The sequence below is a fragment of the Nerophis ophidion genome, unplaced genomic scaffold (assembly GCF_033978795.1).
Source record: "Nerophis ophidion isolate RoL-2023_Sa unplaced genomic scaffold, RoL_Noph_v1.0 HiC_scaffold_73, whole genome shotgun sequence".
Classification (NCBI taxonomy): domain Eukaryota; kingdom Metazoa; phylum Chordata; class Actinopteri; order Syngnathiformes; family Syngnathidae; genus Nerophis; species Nerophis ophidion.
In genome coordinates this window covers 330,563-352,400 of record NW_026906995.1, presented here as the reverse complement: position 1 = coordinate 352,400, position 21,838 = coordinate 330,563, and positions in this window count along the sequence as shown.

Here is a 21,838-nt window from a genome sequence, read left to right as displayed (position 1 = left end):
AAACATGTATTTAATATTTATACAGTAAACATGTATTGAATATTCATACACTAAACATGCATTTAATATTCACACACTAAACATGTATTTAATATTCATACACTAAACATGTATTTAATATTAATACACTAAACATCTATTTAATATTTATACACTAAACATGTATTTAATATTAATACAAAAACATGTATTTAATTTTAATAATCTAAACATATATTTAATATTATTACACTAAACATGTATTTAATATTTATACACTGAACATGTATTTAATATTCATACACTAAACATTTATTTATTATTTATACACTAAACATGTATTTAATATTAATACACTAAACATGTATTTAATATTAATACACTAAACATGTATTTAATATTAATACACTAAACATGTATTTAATATTTATACACTAATCATGTATTTAATATTAATACACTAATCATGTATTTAATATTCATACACTAAATATGTATTTAATATTTATACACTTAACATGTATTTAATATTTATACACAAAATATGTATTTAATATTCATACATTAACATGTATTTAATATTCATACACTAAACATGTATTTAATATTCATACATCAAACATGTATTTAATATTTATACACCAAACATGTATTTAATATTCGTACACGAAACATGTATTTAATATTTATACACTAAACATGTATTTAATATTCATACATCAAACATGTATTTAATATTCATACACTAAACATGTATTTAATATTTATACACTAAACATGTATTTAATATTCATACACTAAACATGTATTTAATATTTATACACTAAACATGTATTTAATATTTATACACTAAATATGTATTTAATATTCATACACTAAACATGTATTTAATATTAATACACTGAACATGTATTTAATAATCATATACCAAACATATATGTAATCATATACTAATTATATTTAATATTCTTACAGTAAACATGTATTTATTATCCTCTAAAAAGGCACACTTGGAAATAATGAATTTCTTTATGTGTGCAGTTGTGGCAGAAGTCCACAGGAGGGCGCACGTTCCCTCTTAATATGCCCGGTCCTCTCCGTCTCTTTCTCTCTCTTTTTCCTTTTTTTTTGTTTCTTTTATTTTTTTTTTTACATAAGTTTGGTTTCTCATACAGTTATATTTATACACTAAACATGTATTTAATATTAATAAACTAAACATGTATTTAATATTTATACACTAAACATTTATTTAATATTAATACAAAAACATGTATTTAATTTTAATACACTAAACATATATTTAATATTAATACACTAAACATGTATTTAACATTCATACATTAAACATGTATTTAACATTTATACACTAAACATGTTTTTAATATTAATACACTAAACATGTATTTAATATTAATACAAAAACATGTATTTAATTTTAATAAACTAAACATTTAATATTAATACACTAAACATGTATTTAATATTCATACACTAAACATGTAGTTATTATTCATACACTAAACATGTATTTAATATTAATACACTAAACCTGTATTTAATATTTATACACTAAACATGTATTTAATATTAATACACTAAACATGTATTTAATATTTATACACTAAACATGTATTTAATATTAATACACTAAATATGTATTTATTATATATCCACTAAACATGTATTTAATATTCATAAACTAAACATGTATTTAATATTCATCAATCAATCAATATTTATTTATATAGCCCCAAATCACAAATGTCTCAAAGGACTGCACAAATCATTACGACTACAACATCCTCGGAAGAACCCACAAAAGGGCAAGGAAAACTCACACCCAGTGGGCAGGGAGAATTCACATTCAGTGGGACGCCAGCGACAATGCTTACTATGAGAAACCTTGGAGAGGACCTCAGATGTGGGCAACCCCCCCCCCCTCTAGGGGACCGAAAGCAATGGATGTCGAGCGGGTCTAACATGATACTGTGAAAGTTCAATCCATAGTGGCTCCAAGACAGCAGTGAGAGTCCCGTCCACAGGAAACCATCTCAAGCGGATCAGCAGCGTAGAGATGTCCCCAACCGATACAGGCGAGCGGTCCATCCTGGGTCCCGACGAGCGGTCCATCCTGGGTCTCGACTCTGGACAGTCAGTACTTCATCCATGGTCATCGGACCGGACCCCCTCCACAAGGGAGGGGGGGACATAGGAGAAAGAAAAGAAGCGGCAGATCAACTGGTCTAAAAAGGAGGTCTATTTAAAGGCTAGAGTATACAGATGAGTTTTAAGATGAGACTTAAATGTTTCTACTGAGGTAGCATCTCGAACTGTTACCGGGAGGGCATTCCAGGGTACTGGAGCCCGAACGGAAAACGCTCTATAGCCCGCAGACTTTTTTTGAGCTCTAGGAATCACTAATAAGCCGGAGTCTTTTGAACGCAGATTTCTTGCCGGGACATACGGTACAATACAATCGGCAAGATAGGCTGGAGCTAGACCGTGTAGTATTTTATACGTAAGTAGTAAAACCTTAAAGTCACATCTTAAGTGCACAGGAAGCCAGTGCAGGTGAGCCAGTACAGGCGTAATATGATCAAACTTTCTTGTTCTTGTCAAAAGTCTAGCAGCCGCATTTTGTACCAACTGTAATCTTTTAATGCTAGACATTGGGAGACCCGAAAATAATACGTTACAGTAATCGAGACGAGACGTAACAAACGCATGGATAATGATCTCGGCGTCTTTAGTGGACAAAATGGAGCGAATTTTAGCGATATTACGGAGATGAAAGAAGGCCGTTTTAGTAACGCTTTTAATGTGTGACTCAAAGGAGAGAGTTGGGTCGAAGATAATACCCAGATTTTTTACAGAGTCACCTTGTTTTATTATTTGGTTGTCAAATGTTAAAGTTGTATTATTAAATAGAGGTCGGTGTCTAGCAGGACCGATAATCAGCATTTCCGTTTTTTTGGCATTAAGTTGCAAAAAGTTAGCGGACATCCATTGTTTAATTTCATTAAGACACGCTTCCAACTGACTACAGTCCGGCGTGTTGGTCAGCTTTAGGGGCATGTAAAGTTGGGTGTCATCAGCATAACAGTGAAAGCTAATACCGTATTTGCGTATGACGTCACCTAGCGGCAGCATGTAGATGCTGAAGAGTACAGGGCCAAGGACCGAACCCTGGGGAACTCCACACGTTACCTTAACATAGTCCGAAGTCACACTGTTATAGGAGACGCACTGCATCCTATCAGTAAGATAAGAGTTAAACCATGACAGGGCTGAGTCTGAAATACCAATTCGTATTTTGATACGCTCTAATAAAATATTATGATCGACGGTATCGAAAGCAGCGCTAAGATCGAGGAGCAGCAACATAGATGACGCATCAGAGTCCATCGTTAGCAATAGATCATTAGTCAGTTTTGCGAGGGCTGTCTCAGTCGAGTGATTTGCCCTGAAACCGGATTGAAAGGTTTCACATAGATTGTTAAACGCTAAGTGCTCATTTAGCTGCTCTGCAACAATTTTTTCGAGGATTTTCGAAATAAAGGGAAGGTGAGACACCGGTCGGTAGTTTACCATGAGGTCTGGATCGAGGTTAGGTCTTTTAAGGAGAGGATGAATAACCGCTTTTTTGAATGCAACGGGAACAGTGCCCGAGGAAAGTGATAAGTTTATAATATTTAGCACTGATGGACCTAATAATACAAAAAGCTCCTTGATAAGTTTCCCAGGAAGTGGGTCAAGTAAACATGTTGTTTGTTTTATTCCATTTACACGTTGTAACAATCCTTCTAATGTTATTTCATCAAAACGAGAGAAACTATTTTGGATATTTGCAGTATCCGCCGTGTATACAATCGTATCTGTGTTAATAGAACCCCGTTGTAGCTGGGACGCATTGTCTTTAATCTCCTTTCTAATAAGTTCAATTTTCTTATTAAAGAACTTCATAAAGTCATCTGTCGAATGGGTGGAGCTACTGGAAGGAGTCCCTTGTTGGGTTAGCGATGCTACTGTACTAAACAAAAATTTTGGATCGTTTTTATTAATGCGGATGAGATTTGAGTAATAATTAGTTTTAGCTAAGGTAAGCATGCGTTTATAAGTTATTAAACTATCACTCCATGCTTGATGGTGCACCTCAAGTTTAGTCGTGCGCCATTTGCGTTCCAGCTTTCTACATAATAATTTCTGAGCTCTAGTTTCTTCAGTAAACCATGGCGTACGCCTTTTTGGAGCCTTTTTTAACTTCAGCGGTGCTATACTATCAATGGTTTCGCGCGGGGCGTTGTTAAAGTTGCTAGTGAGGTTATCAATAGAGCCCACATACTTTGGGAACGGTGCCATTACCGAGGGCAGTAGGTCCGCAAGAGTCGTCGTTGTGGCAGCATTAATGTTGCGGCTGCTATAGCAGTTATTATTATTATTAGCTTGCCGAACATGAGTCTGAACTTCGAATTTTATAAGGTAATGATCGGACATTACTTTAGTATACGGGAGTATCATAACTTTGGAGACGGTGATACCTCTGACAAGCACTAGGTCTATCGTATTACCGCTGCGATGCGTCGGTTCATTTATTATTTGTGTAAGACCACAGCTATCAATTATAGTCTGGAGCGCCACGCACGGTGGGTCCAATGGGGTATTCATATGGATATTAAAGTCCCCCATTATAATTATATTATCGGCGTGCGTCACTAGATCAGCAACAAACTCTGAGAATTCACTAATAAAGTCCGAATAGGGCCCTGGGGGGCGGTAGATAACGGCCAGGCACAGAGGCAGAGGTGTGGCAGACTTCATAGAAAGCACCTCAAACGATTTATATTTATTATTTAAGTTAGGACTAAAGTTAAAGTTTTCGTTGTATATTAGTGCGACACCCCCTCCCCTTTTGAGGTGACGGGCAATATGCGCATTCGTATAGTTAGGAGGGGATGCCTCATTTATCGCAAAAAAGTCGTCTGGTTTAAGCCAGGTTTCGCTAAGACCGATGACGTTAAGGTTGTTGTCTCTAATGACCTCATTGACTAATAACGTTTTGGGAGACAAAGATCTGATGTTTAGAAAGCCCATATTATAGGTAGTGGGCTGTTTTAAGGAGTTGTTGATAAAATTATCCGTAGTAGCAATATTAATAATGTTGCGTTTATTATGCGCAGTGTACTTAAAATAATTACGACCATATCTAGGAATTGATATGACGGGAATTTTCAGATTGTCTACTTGGCGCTGCGAAAAACTGAACGCATCATAATTTGCCACCTCAGTAGAACGCATGTCTAACTCTGACGAAGTCATAGACACAGTAGAAAAAACATTTTGTGAGTTGTGTATTATTCTACGAAAATTGCTATGTGTACAGGGATCATCCAGCCTGGCGCTGGCTAGTTCTAACTTAACTGACTCCATACCCAGGCTAGCAGGCTCTGTAATTGCCTGTGACCGGGCTTGCTCTAGTGCAGTTAGTCAAATGTGGCTCAATGCGAAGTCTATGTTCCGAGACAAGAGGATAGCGCCTTCCTGGTTAGGGTGAAGGCCGTCTCTCCTCAGCAAGCCAGGTTTGCCCCAGAAAGAGGGCCAATTATCAATAAACGTAAATCCCTGTTGTCTGCAGAAGCTATCCAGCCACCTGTTAAGAGAGACTAATCTGCTATATCTCTCATCATTGCCTCTCCCAGGCAGGGGGCCAGAGACAATTACTCGATGCCTGGACATCTTTCTGGCGAGATTACAAGCCCTGGCTATGTTTCTCTTTGTAATCTCTGATTGTCTCATCCTAACGTCATTGGAGCCAACGTGTATTACTATATTCGCATAACTAGTGGTGCGGTTAGCCTGCCGTACGTGTTTACTAGACCTGTTGCGAGTTAGCTCCCTAAGATTAGCTTCAATGTCAGGTGCTCTGCCCCCGGGAATACACTTAATTGTGGCTGGTTTGCTAAGCTTTATGTTTCGGGTGATGGAGTCCCCTATGACTAAAGTGTGGTGCCCGGTAGACTGGGGTGTAGGACTAGCTAAAGGGCTAAATCTATTATGCGTCTCAACCGGTACACCGTAGCTTGTAGGCCGATTAGGGCTGCTACAAGCTGGGCTAGTTAGCTCGCTACAGCTAACGCTAGCAGATGTGTCCGCAACATCTAAAGTTACGAAATTACACTGCTCTAACTGGCGGACACGGCTCTCTAGCAAAGCCAACCTATCCATGAGTAAAGTGCACGAAGCGCAGGAAGCCATACTCACAGAAACTTTCCGTCGCCGAGTGGAGTGCCAGCTGTCTTCGGGAAGTGGTGGTCACGGTGGCGGGGGAGAAGCTTCCTTCAGACCGGCGCTGCCTTTCTCCGCTAGCCTCGTTAGCTTAGCAGCTAGCTAGCTGAGGGCGAAGTGGTGAGACAGAGATCGGGTGATTTGCAAGTTAAATTGAACTATTAAATATGTTCGATAAGTTGTAAATAAAGCTGCAAAACAGTCAAAATCACACAGATAGAACGATACTTAGCTTTTTTGCAACAAGAGCAGTCAGCGAGCAGTCATTCACGTTGACCCGGAACCGGAATTCATACACTAAACGTGTATTTAATATTCATACACTAAACATGTATTTAATATTAATACACTGAACATGTATTTAATAATCATACACACAACATATATGTAATTATATACTAATCATATATTTAATATTCATACAGTAAACATGTATTTATTATCCTCTAAAAAGGCACACTTGGAAATAATGAATTTCTTTATGTGTGCAGTTGTGGCAGAAGTCCACAGGAGGGCGCACGTTCCCTCTTAATATGCCCGGTCCTCTCCGTCTCTTTCTCTCTCTTTTTCCTTTTTTTTTGTTTCTTTTATTTTTTTTTTTAACATAAGTTTGGTTTCTCATACAGTTATATTTATACACTAAACATGTATTTAATATTAATACACTAAACATGTATTTAATATTTATACACTAAACATGTATTTAATATTAATACAAAAACATGTATTTAATTTTAATACACTAAACATATATTTAATATTAATACACTAAACATGTATTTAACATTCATACACTAAACATGTTTTTAATATTAATACACTAAACATGTATTTAATATTAATACAAAAACATGTATTTAATTTTAATAAACTAAACATTTAATATTAATACACTAAACATGTATTTAGTATTCATACACTAAACATGTAGTTATTATTCATACACTAAACATGTATTTAATATTAATACACTAAACCTGTATTTAATATTTATACACTAAACATGTATTTAATATTAATACACTAAACATGTATTTAATATTTATACACTAAACATGTATTTAATATTAATACACTAAATATGTATTTATTATGTATCCACTAAACATGTATTTAATATTCATAAACTAAACATGTATTTAATATTCATACACTAAACGTGTATTTAATATTCATACACTAAACATGTATTTAATATTAATACAAAAACATGTATTTAAGTTTAATAAACTAAACATATATTTAATATTAATACACTAAACATGTATTTAATATTAATACAAAAACATGTATTTAAGTTTAATACACTAAACATGTATTTAATATTTATACACTAAACATGTATTTAATATTAATACACTAAATATGTATTTATTATATATCCACTAAACATGTATTTAATATTCATACACTAAACATGTATTTAATATTCATACACTAAACATGTATTTAATATTAATACACTAAACATGTATTTAATATTTATACACTAAAAATGTATTTAATATTAATACAAAAACATGTATTTAATTTTAATAAACTAAACATGTATCTAATATTAATACACTAAACATGTATTTGAGATTTATACACTTAACATGTATTTAATATTAATACAAAAACATGCATTTAATTTTAATAAACTAAACATGTATTTAATATTATTACACTAAACATATATTTAACATTTATACACTAAACATGAATTTAATATTAATACACTAAACATGTATTTGAGATTCATACACTTAACATGTATTTAATATTAATACAAAAACATGTATTTAATATTAATACACTGATTATGTATTTAATATTAATACACTGATTATGTATTTAATAATCATATACTAAACGTATATGTAATTACACACTAATCATATATTTAATTTTCATACAGTAAACATGTATTTATTATCCTCTAAATAAGGCACACTTGGAAATAATGAATTTCTTTATGTGTGCAGTTGCGGCAAAACTCCACAGGAGGGCGCACGTTCCCTCTTAATAAGTCCGGTCCTCTCCGTCTCTCTCGCTCTCTCTTTTTCCTTTTTTTTTGTTTCTTTTAATTTTTTTTACATAAGTTTGGTTTTTCATACACTTATGTTTATACACTAGACATGTATTTAATATTAATACACTAAACATGTATTTAATATTAGTACAAAAACATGTATTTAATTTTAATAAACTAAACATATATTTAATATTAATACACTAAACATGTATTTAATATTAATACAAAAACACGTATTTAATATTAATAAACTAAACATATATTTAATATTAATACACTAAACGTGTATTAAATATTCATACACTAAACATTTATTTAATATTCATTCAATAAACATTTAGTTATTATTCTTACACTTAATATGTATTTAATATTAATACAAAAACATGTATTTAATTTTAATAAACTAATCATATATTTAATATTAATACACTAAACCTGTATTTAATATTTATACACTAAACATGTATTTAATATTAATACACTAAACATGTATTTAATATTTATACACTAAACATGTATTTAATATTAATACACTAAATATGTATTTATTATATATCCACTAAACATGTATTTAATATTCATAAACTAAACATGTATTTAATATTTATACACTAAACATGTATTTAATATTTATACACTAAACCTGTAGTTATTATTCATAGACTAAACATGTATTTAATATTAATACACTAAACCTGTATTTAATATTTATACTCTAAACATGTATTTAATATTAATACAAAAACATTTATTTAATTTTAATACAGTAAACACATATTTAATATTAATACACTAAACATGTATTTATTATTTATCCACTAAACAAGTATTTAATATTCATACACTAAATATGTATTTAATATGAATACAAAAACATGTATTTAAGTTTAATAAACTAAACATATATTTAATATTAATACACTAAACATGTATTTAATATTGTTACACTAAACGTGTATTTACTATTTATACACTAAAAGTGTATTTAATATTAATACACTAAACATGTATTTAATATTAATACACTAAACATGTATTTAATATTTAAATACTAAACATGTATTTAATATTCATACACTAAATATATATTTAATATTATTACACTAAACATGTATTTAATATTTATACACTAAACATGTATTTAATAGTCATACACTAATCATGTATTTAATATTAATACACTAATCCTGTATTTAATATGTATACACTAAATATGTATTTACTATTCATACACTTAACATGTATTTAATATTTATACACGAAACATGTATTTAATATTTATACACTAAACATGTATTTAATATTCATACATTAAAAATGTATTTAATATTCATACACTAAACATGTATTTAATATTCGTACACGAAACATGTATTTAATATTTATACACTAAACATGTATTTAATATTTATACACTAAACATGTATTTAATATTCATACACTAAACATGTTGTTATTATTTATACACTAAACATGTATTTAATATTAATACAGTAAACATGTATTTAATATTAATACACTAAACATGTATTTAATATTAATACAAAAACATGTATTTAATTTTAATAAACTAAATATATATTTAATATTAATACACTAAACATGTATTTAATATTCATAAACAAAACATGTATTTAACATTCATACACTAAACATGTTTTAATATTCATACACTAAACATGAAGTTATTATTTATACACTAAACATGTATTTAATATAAATACACTAAACATGTATTTAATATGTATACACATGTAGTTATTATTTATACACTAAACATGTATTTAATATTAATACACTAAATATGTATTTATTATATATCCACTAAACATGTATTTAATATTCATAAACTAAACATGTATTTAATATTCATACACTAAATGTGTATTTAATATTCATACACTAAACATGTATTTAATATTAATACAAAAACATGTATTTAAGTTTAATAAACTAAACATATATTTAATATTAATACACTAAACATGTTTTTAATAATTATACATAAACATGTATTTAATTTTAATAAACTAAACATATATTTAATATTATTACACTAAACATGTATTTAATATTCATACAAAAACATGTATTTAATTTTAATAAACTAAACACATATTTAATATTAATACACTAAACATGTATTAAATATTCATACACTAAACATTTATTTAATATTCATTCAATAAACATGTAGTTATTATTCTTACACTTAATATGTATTTAATATTAATACAAAAACATGTATTTAATATTCATACACTAAATGTGTATTTAATATTCATACACTAAACATGTATTTAATATTAATACAAAAACATGTATTTAAGTTTAATAAACTAAACATATATTTAATATTAATACACTAAACATGTATTTAATATTTATACACAAACATGTATTTAATATTCATACACTAAACATGTATTTAATATTCATACACTAAACATGTATTTAATATTCATACACTAAACATGTATTTAATATTAATACACTGAACATATATTTAATAATCATATACTAAACGTATATGTAATCATATACTAATCATATATTTAATATTCATACAGTAAACATGTATTTATTATCCTCTAAATAAGGCACACTTGGAAATAATGAATTTCTTTATGTGTGCAGTTGCGGCAAAACTCCACAGGAGGGCGCACGTTCCCTCTTAATAAGTCCGGTCCTCTCCGTCTCTCTCTCTCTCTTTTTCCTTTTTTTTCGTTCTTTTATTTTTTTTACATAAGTTTGGTTTTCTCATACACTTATATTTATGCACTAAACATGTATTTAATATTAATACACTAAACATGTATTCAATATTAATAAAAAAACATGTATTTAATATTAATACAAAAACATGTATTTAATTTTAATACACTAAACATATATTTAATATTAATACACTAAACATGTATTTAACATTCATACACTAAACATGTTTTTAATATTAATACACTAAACATGTATTTAATATTAATACAAAAACATGTATTTAATTTTAATAAACTAAACATTTAATATTAATACACTAAACATGTATTTAGTATTCATACACTAAACATGTAGTTATTATTCATACACTAAACATGTATTTAATATTAATACACTAAACCTGTATTTAATATTTATACACTAAACATGTATTTAATATTAATACACTAAACATGTATTTAATATTTATACACTAAACATGTATTTAATATTAATACACTAAATATGTATTTATTATGTATCCACTAAACATGTATTTAATATTCATAAACTAAACATGTATTTAATATTCATACACTAAACGTGTATTTAATATTCATACACTAAACATGTATTTAATATTAATACAAAAACATGTATTTAAGTTTAATAAACTAAACATATATTTAATATTAATACACTAAACATGTATTTAATATTAATACAAAAACATGTATTTAAGTTTAATACACTAAACATGTATTTAATATTTATACACTAAACATGTATTTAATATTAATACACTAAATATGTATTTATTATATATCCACTAAACATGTATTTAATATTCATACACTAAACATGTATTTAATATTCATACACTAAACATGTATTTAATATTAATACACTAAACATGTATTTAATATTTATACACTAAAAATGTATTTAATATTAATACAAAAACATGTATTTAATTTTAATAAACTAAACATGTATCTAATATTAATACACTAAACATGTATTTGAGATTTATACACTTAACATGTATTTAATATTAATACAAAAACATGCATTTAATTTTAATAAACTAAACATGTATTTAATATTATTACACTAAACATATATTTAACATTTATACACTAAACATGAATTTAATATTAATACACTAAACATGTATTTGAGATTCATACACTTAACATGTATTTAATATTAATACAAAAACATGTATTTAATATTAATACACTGATTATGTATTTAATATTAATACACTGATTATGTATTTAATAATCATATACTAAACGTATATGTAATTACACACTAATCATATATTTAATTTTCATACAGTAAACATGTATTTATTATCCTCTAAATAAGGCACACTTGGAAATAATGAATTTCTTTATGTGTGCAGTTGCGGCAAAACTCCACAGGAGGGCGCACGTTCCCTCTTAATAAGTCCGGTCCTCTCCGTCTCTCTCGCTCTCTCTTTTTCCTTTTTTTTTGTTTCTTTTAATTTTTTTTACATAAGTTTGGTTTTTCATACACTTATGTTTATACACTAGACATGTATTTAATATTAATACACTAAACATGTATTTAATATTAGTACAAAAACATGTATTTAATTTTAATAAACTAAACATATATTTAATATTAATACACTAAACATGTATTTAATATTAATACAAAAACACGTATTTAATATTAATAAACTAAACATATATTTAATATTAATACACTAAACGTGTATTAAATATTCATACACTAAACATTTATTTAATATTCATTCAATAAACATTTAGTTATTATTCTTACACTTAATATGTATTTAATATTAATACAAAAACATGTATTTAATTTTAATAAACTAATCATATATTTAATATTAATACACTAAACCTGTATTTAATATTTATACACTAAACATGTATTTAATATTAATACACTAAACATGTATTTAATATTTATACACTAAACATGTATTTAATATTAATACACTAAATATGTATTTATTATATATCCACTAAACATGTATTTAATATTCATAAACTAAACATGTATTTAATATTTATACACTAAACATGTATTTAATATTTATACACTAAACCTGTAGTTATTATTCATAGACTAAACATGTATTTAATATTAATACACTAAACCTGTATTTAATATTTATACTCTAAACATGTATTTAATATTAATACAAAAACATTTATTTAATTTTAATACAGTAAACACATATTTAATATTAATACACTAAACATGTATTTATTATTTATCCACTAAACATGTATTTAATATTCATACACTAAATATGTATTTAATATGAATACAAAAACATGTATTTAAGTTTAATAAACTAAACATATATTTAATATTAATACACTAAACATGTATTTAATATTGTTACACTAAACGTGTATTTACTATTTATACACTAAAAGTGTATTTAATATTAATACACTAAACATGTATTTAATATTAATACACTAAACATGTATTTAATATTTAAATACTAAACATGTATTTAATATTCATACACTAAATATATATTTAATATTATTACACTAAACATGTATTTAATATTTATACACTAAACATGTATTTAATAGTCATACACTAATCATGTATTTAATATTAATACACTAATCCTGTATTTAATATGTATACACTAAATATGTATTTACTATTCATACACTTAACATGTATTTAATATTTATACACGAAACATGTATTTAATATTTATACACTAAACATGTATTTAATATTCATACATTAAAAATGTATTTAATATTCATACACTAAACATGTATTTAATATTCGTACACGAAACATGTATTTAATATTTATACACTAAACATGTATTTAATATTTATACACTAAACATGTATTTAATATTCATACACTAAACATGTTGTTATTATTTATACACTAAACATGTATTTAATATTAATACAGTAAACATGTATTTAATATTAATACACTAAACATGTATTTAATATTAATACAAAAACATGTATTTAATTTTAATAAACTAAATATATATTTAATATTAATACACTAAACATGTATTTAATATTCATAAACAAAACATGTATTTAACATTCATACACTAAACATGTTTTAATATTCATACACTAAACATGAAGTTATTATTTATACACTAAACATGTATTTAATATAAATACACTAAACATGTATTTAATATGTATACACATGTAGTTATTATTTATACACTAAACATGTATTTAATATTAATACACTAAATATGTATTTATTATATATCCACTAAACATGTATTTAATATTCATAAACTAAACATGTATTTAATATTCATACACTAAATGTGTATTTAATATTCATACACTAAACATGTATTTAATATTAATACAAAAACATGTATTTAAGTTTAATAAACTAAACATATATTTAATATTAATACACTAAACATGTTTTTAATAATTATACATAAACATGTATTTAATTTTAATAAACTAAACATATATTTAATATTATTACACTAAACATGTATTTAATATTCATACAAAAACATGTATTTAATTTTAATAAACTAAACACATATTTAATATTAATACACTAAACATGTATTAAATATTCATACACTAAACATTTATTTAATATTCATTCAATAAACATGTAGTTATTATTCTTACACTTAATATGTATTTAATATTAATACAAAAACATGTATTTAATATTCATACACTAAATGTGTATTTAATATTCATACACTAAACATGTATTTAATATTAATACAAAAACATGTATTTAAGTTTAATAAACTAAACATATATTTAATATTAATACACTAAACATGTATTTAATATTTATACACAAACATGTATTTAATATTCATACACTAAACATGTATTTAATATTCATACACTAAACATGTATTTAATATTCATACACTAAACATGTATTTAATATTAATACACTGAACATGTATTTAATAATCATATACTAAACGTATATGTAATCATATACTAATCATATATTTAATATTCATACAGTAAACATGTATTTATTATCCTCTAAATAAGGCACACTTGGAAATAATGAATTTCTTTATGTGTGCAGTTGCGGCAAAACTCCACAGGAGGGCGCACGTTCCCTCTTAATAAGTCCGGTCCTCTCCGTCTCTCTCTCTCTCTTTTTCCTTTTTTTTTGTTTCTTTTATTTTTTTTACATAAGTTTGGTTTTCTCATACACTTATATTTATGCACTAAACATGTATTTAATATTAATACACTAAACATGTATTCAATATTAATAAAAAAACATGTATTTAATTTTAATAAACTAAACATATATTTAATATTAATACAATAAACATGTATTTAACATTCATACACTAAACATGTATTTAACATTTATACACTAAACATGTTTTAATATTAATACACTAAACATGTATTTAATATTAATACAAAAACATGTATTTAATTTTAATAAACTAAACATATATTTAATATTAATACACTAAACATGTATTTAATATTAATACTAAAACATGTATTTAATTTTAATAAACTAAACACATGTTTAATATTAATACACTAAACATGTATTAAATAGTCATACACTAAACATGTATTTAATATTCATTCAATAAACATGTAGTTATTATTCTTACACTTAATATGTATTTAATAGTAATACAAAAACATGTATTTAATTTTAATAAACCAAACATATATTTAATATTAATACACTAAACATGTATTTAATATTGTTACACTAAACGTGTATTTACTATTTATACACTAAAAGTGTATTTAATATTAATACACTAAACATGTATTTAATATTAATACATTAAACATGTATTTAATATGTATATACTAAACATGTATTTAATATTCATACACTAAACATGTATTTAATATTAATACACTAAACATGTATTTAATATTTATACACTAAACATGTATTTAATATTAATAGAAAACATGTATTTAATTTTAATAAACTAAATATATATTTAATATTAATACACTAAACATGTATTTAATATTCATAAACTAAACAACATTTATACACTAAACATGTATTTAACATTCATACACTAAACATGTATTTAATATTTATACACTAAACCTGTAGTTATTATTCATAGACTAAAAATGTATTTAATATTAATACACTAAACCTGTATTTAATATTTATACACTAAACATGTATTTAATATTAATACAAAAACATTTATTTAATTTTAATAAAGTAAACACATATTTAATATTAATACACTAAACATGTATTTATAATTAATCCACTAAACATGTATTTAATATTCATAAACTAAACATGTATTTAATATTCATACACTAAACATGTATTTAATATTAATACAAAAACATGTATTTAAGTTTAATAAACTAAACATATATTTAATATTAATACACTAAACATGTATTTAATATTCGTACACAAACATGTATTTAATATTCATACACTAAACATGTATTTAATATTCATACACTAAACATGTATTTAATATTCATACACTGAACATGTATTTAATATTCATAAACTAAACATGTATTTAATATTCATACACTAAATGTGTATTTAATATTCATACACTAAACATGTATCTAATATTAATACAAAAACATGTATATAATTTTAATACACTAAACATATATTTAATATTTATACACTAAACATGTATTTAACATTTATACACTAAACATGTATTTAATATTAATACACTAAACATGTATTTAATATTAATACGCTAAACATGTTTTTAATATTAATACAAAAACATGTATTTAATTTTAATAAACTAAACATATATTTAATATTAATACACTAAACATGTATTTAATATTAATACAAAAACATGTATTTAATTTTAATAAACTAAACACATATTTAATATTAATACACTAAACATGTATTAAATATTCATACACTAAACATGTATTTAATATTCATTCAATAAACATGTAGTTATTATTCTTACACTTAATATGTATTTAATAGTAATACAAAAACATGTATTTAATTTTAATAAACTAAACATATATTTAATATTAATACACTAAACATGTTTTCAATATTGTTACATTTAACGTGTATTTACTATTTATACACTAAAAGTGTATTTAATATTAATACACTAAACATGTATTTAATATTAATACATTAAACATGTATTTAATATTTATACACTAAAGATGTATTTAATATTCATACACTAAACATGTATTTAATATTAATACACTAAACATGTATTTAATATTTATACACTAAACATGTATTTAATATTAATACAAAACATGTATTTAATTTTAATAAACTAAATATATATTTAATATTAATACACTAAACTCGTATTTAATATTCATAAACTAAACATGTATTTAACATTTATACACTAAACATGTATTTAATATTTATACACTAAACCTGTAGTTATTATTCATAGACTAAACATGTATTTAATATTAATACACTAAACCTGTATTTAATATTTATACTCTAAACATGTATTTAATATTAATACAAAAACATTTATTTAATTTTAATAAAGTAAACACATATTTAATATTAATACACTAAACATGTATTTATTATTTATCCACTAAACATGTATTTAATATTCATAAACTAAACATGTATTTGATATTCATACACTAAACATGTATTTAATATTAATACGAAAACATGTATTTAAGTTTAATAAACTAAACATATATTTAATATTAATACACTAAACCTGTATTTAATATTCATACACAAACAGGTATTTAATATTCATACACTAAACATGTATTTAATATTCATACACTAAACATGTATTTAATATTCATACACTAAACATGTATTTAATATGAATACACTGAACAAGTATTTAATATTCATAAACTAAACATGTATTTAATATTCATACACTAAATGTGTATTTAATATTCATACACTAAACATGTATTTAATATTAATACAAAAACATGTATTTAATTTTAATAAACTAAACATATATTTAATATTTATACACTGAACATGTTTTTAATATTCATACACTAAACATGTATTTAATATTTATACACTAAACATGTATTTAATATTAATACAAAAACATGTATTTAATTTTAATAAACTAAACACATATTTAATATTAATACACTAAACATGTATTAAATAATCATACACTAAACATTTATTTAATAATCATTCAATAAACATGTAGTTAATATTCTTACACTTAATATGTATTTAATATTAATACAAAAACATCTATTTAATTTTAATAAACTAAACATATATTTAATATTAATACACTAAACATGTATTTAATATTGTTACACTAAACGTGTATTTACTATTTATACACTAAAAGTGTATTTAATATTCATACACTAAACATGTATTTAATATTAATACACTAAACATGTATTTAATATTAATACAAAAACATGTATTTAATTTTAATAAACTAAATATATATTTAATATTAATACACTAAACATGTATTTAATATTTTTACACTAAATATGTATTTAATATTCATACACCAAAAGTGTATTTAATATTAATACACTAAACATGTGTTTAATATTAATACACTAAACATCTAGTTATTATTCATACACTAAACATGTATTTAATATTTATACACTAAACATGTATTTAATATTAATACACTAAATATGTATTTATTATATATCCACTAAACATGTATTTAATATTCATAAACTAAATATATATTTAATATTAATACACTAAACATGTATTTAATATTAATACACTAAACATGTATTTAATATTTTTACACTAAACATGTATTTAATATTCATACACTAAACATGTATTTAATATTCATACACTAAACATGTATTTAATATTAATACAAAAACATGTATTTAATTGTAATTATCTAAATATATATTTAACATTTATACACTAAACATGTATTTAATATTCATACACTAAACATGTAGTTATTATTCATACACTAAACATGTATTTAATATTATTACACTAAACATGTATTTAATATTAATACACTAAACATGTATTTAATATTTATACAGTAAACATGTATTGAATATTCATACACTAAACATGTATTTAATATTCATACACTAACGATGTATTTAATATTAATACACTAAACATGTATTTAATATTTATACACTAAACATGTATTTAATATTAATACAAAAACATGTATTTAATCTTAATAAACTAAACATATATTTAATATTATTACACTAAACATGTATTTAATATTTATACACTGAACATGTATTTAATATTAATACACTAAACATGTATTTAATATTAATACACTAAACATGTATTTAATATTTATACACTAATCATGTATTTAATATTAATACACTAATCATGTATTTAATATTCATACACTAAATATGTATTTAATATTTATACACTTATCATGTATTTAATATTTATACACTAAATATGTATTTAATATTCATACATTAAAAATGTATTTAATATTCATACACTAAACATGTATTTAATATTAATACAAAAACATGTATTTAATTTTAATAAACTAAACATATATTTAATATTATTACACTAAACATGTATTTAATATTTATACACTGAACATGTATTTAATATTCATACACTAAACATTTAGTTATTATTTATACACTAAACATGTATTTAATATTAATACACTAAACATGTATTTAATATTAATACACTAAACATGTATTTAATATTAATACACTAAACATGTATTTAATATTTATACACTAATCATGTATTTAATATTAATACATTAATCATGTATTTAATATTTATACACTAAATATGTATTTAATATGTATACATTTATCATGTATTTAATATGTATACACTAAATATGTATTTAATATTCATACATTAAAAATGTATTTAATATTCATACACTAAACATGTATTTAATATTCATACATTAAACCTGTATTTAATATTTATACACTAAACATGTATTTAATATTCATACACTAAACATGTATTTAATATTAATACACTAAACATGTATTTAATATTTATACACTAAACATGTATTTAATATTAATACAAAACATGTATTTAATTTTAATAAACTAAATATATATTTAATATTAATACACTAAACATGTATTTAATATTCATAAACTAAACATGTATTTAACATTTATACACTAAACATGTATTTAATATTTATACACTAAACATGTATTTAATATTAATACAAAACATGTATTTAATTTTAATAAACTAAATATATATTTAATATTAATACACTAAACATCTATTTAATATTAATACACTAAAAATGTATTTAATATTTATACACTAAACATGTATTTAATATTAATACAAAAACATGTATTTAATTTTAATAAACTAAACATATATTTAATATTCATACACTAAAAATGTATTTAACATTTATACACTAAACATGTATTTAATATTAATACACTAAACATGTATTTAATATTTATACACTAAACATGTATTTAATATTAATAAAAAAACATGTATTCAATTTTAATAAACTAAACATATATTTAATATTAATACACTAAACATATATTTAATATTAATACAAAAACATGTATTTAATTTTAATAAACTAAACACATATTTAATATTAATACACTAAACATGTATTAAATATTCATACACTAAACATGTATTTAATATTAATACACTGAACATGTATTTAATAATCATATACCAAACATATATGTAATCATATACTAATCATATATTTAATATTCATACAGTAAACATGTATTTATTATCCTCTAAAAAGGCACACTTGGAAATAATGAATTTCTTAATGTGTGCAGTTGCGGCAGAAGTCCACAGGAGGGTGCACGTTCCCTCTTAATATGCCCGGTCCTCTCCGTCTCTCTCTCTCTCTCTTTTTCCTTTTTTTTTGTTTCTTTTATTTTATTTTTTACATAAGTTTGGTTTCTCATACAGTTATATTTATACACTAAACATGTATTTAATATTAATACACTAAACATGTATTTAATATTTATACACTAAACATGTATTTAATATTAATACAAAAACATGTATTTAATTTTAATACACTAAACATATATTTAATATAAATACACTAAACATGTATTCAACATTCATACACTAAACATGTATTTAACATTCATACACTAAACATGTTTTTAATATTAATACACTCAACATGTATTTAATATTAATACAAAAACATGTATTTAATTTTAATAAACTAAACATTTAATATTAATACACTAAACATGTATTTAATATTCATACACTAAACATGTAGTTATTATTCATACACTAAACATGTATTTAATATTAATACACTAAACCTGTATTTAATATTTATACACTAAACATGTATTTAATATTAATACACTAAACATGTATTTAATATTTATACACTAAACATGTATTTAATATTAATACACTAAATATGTATTTATTATATATCCACTAAACATGTATTTAATATTCATAAACTAAACATGTATTTAATATTCATACACTGAACGTGTATTTAATATTCATACACTAAACATGTATTTAATATTAATACAAAAACATGTATTTAAGTTTAATAAACTAAACATGTATTTAATATTAATACACTAAACATGTATTTAATATGTATACAGTAAACATGTATTGAATATTCATACACTAAACATGTATTTAATATTCATACACTAAACATGTATTTAATATTAATACACTAAACATGTATTTAATATTAATACACTAAACATCTATTTAATATTTATACACTAAACATGTATTTAATATTAATACAAAAACATGTATTTAATTTTAATAAACTAAACATGTATTTAATATTCATAC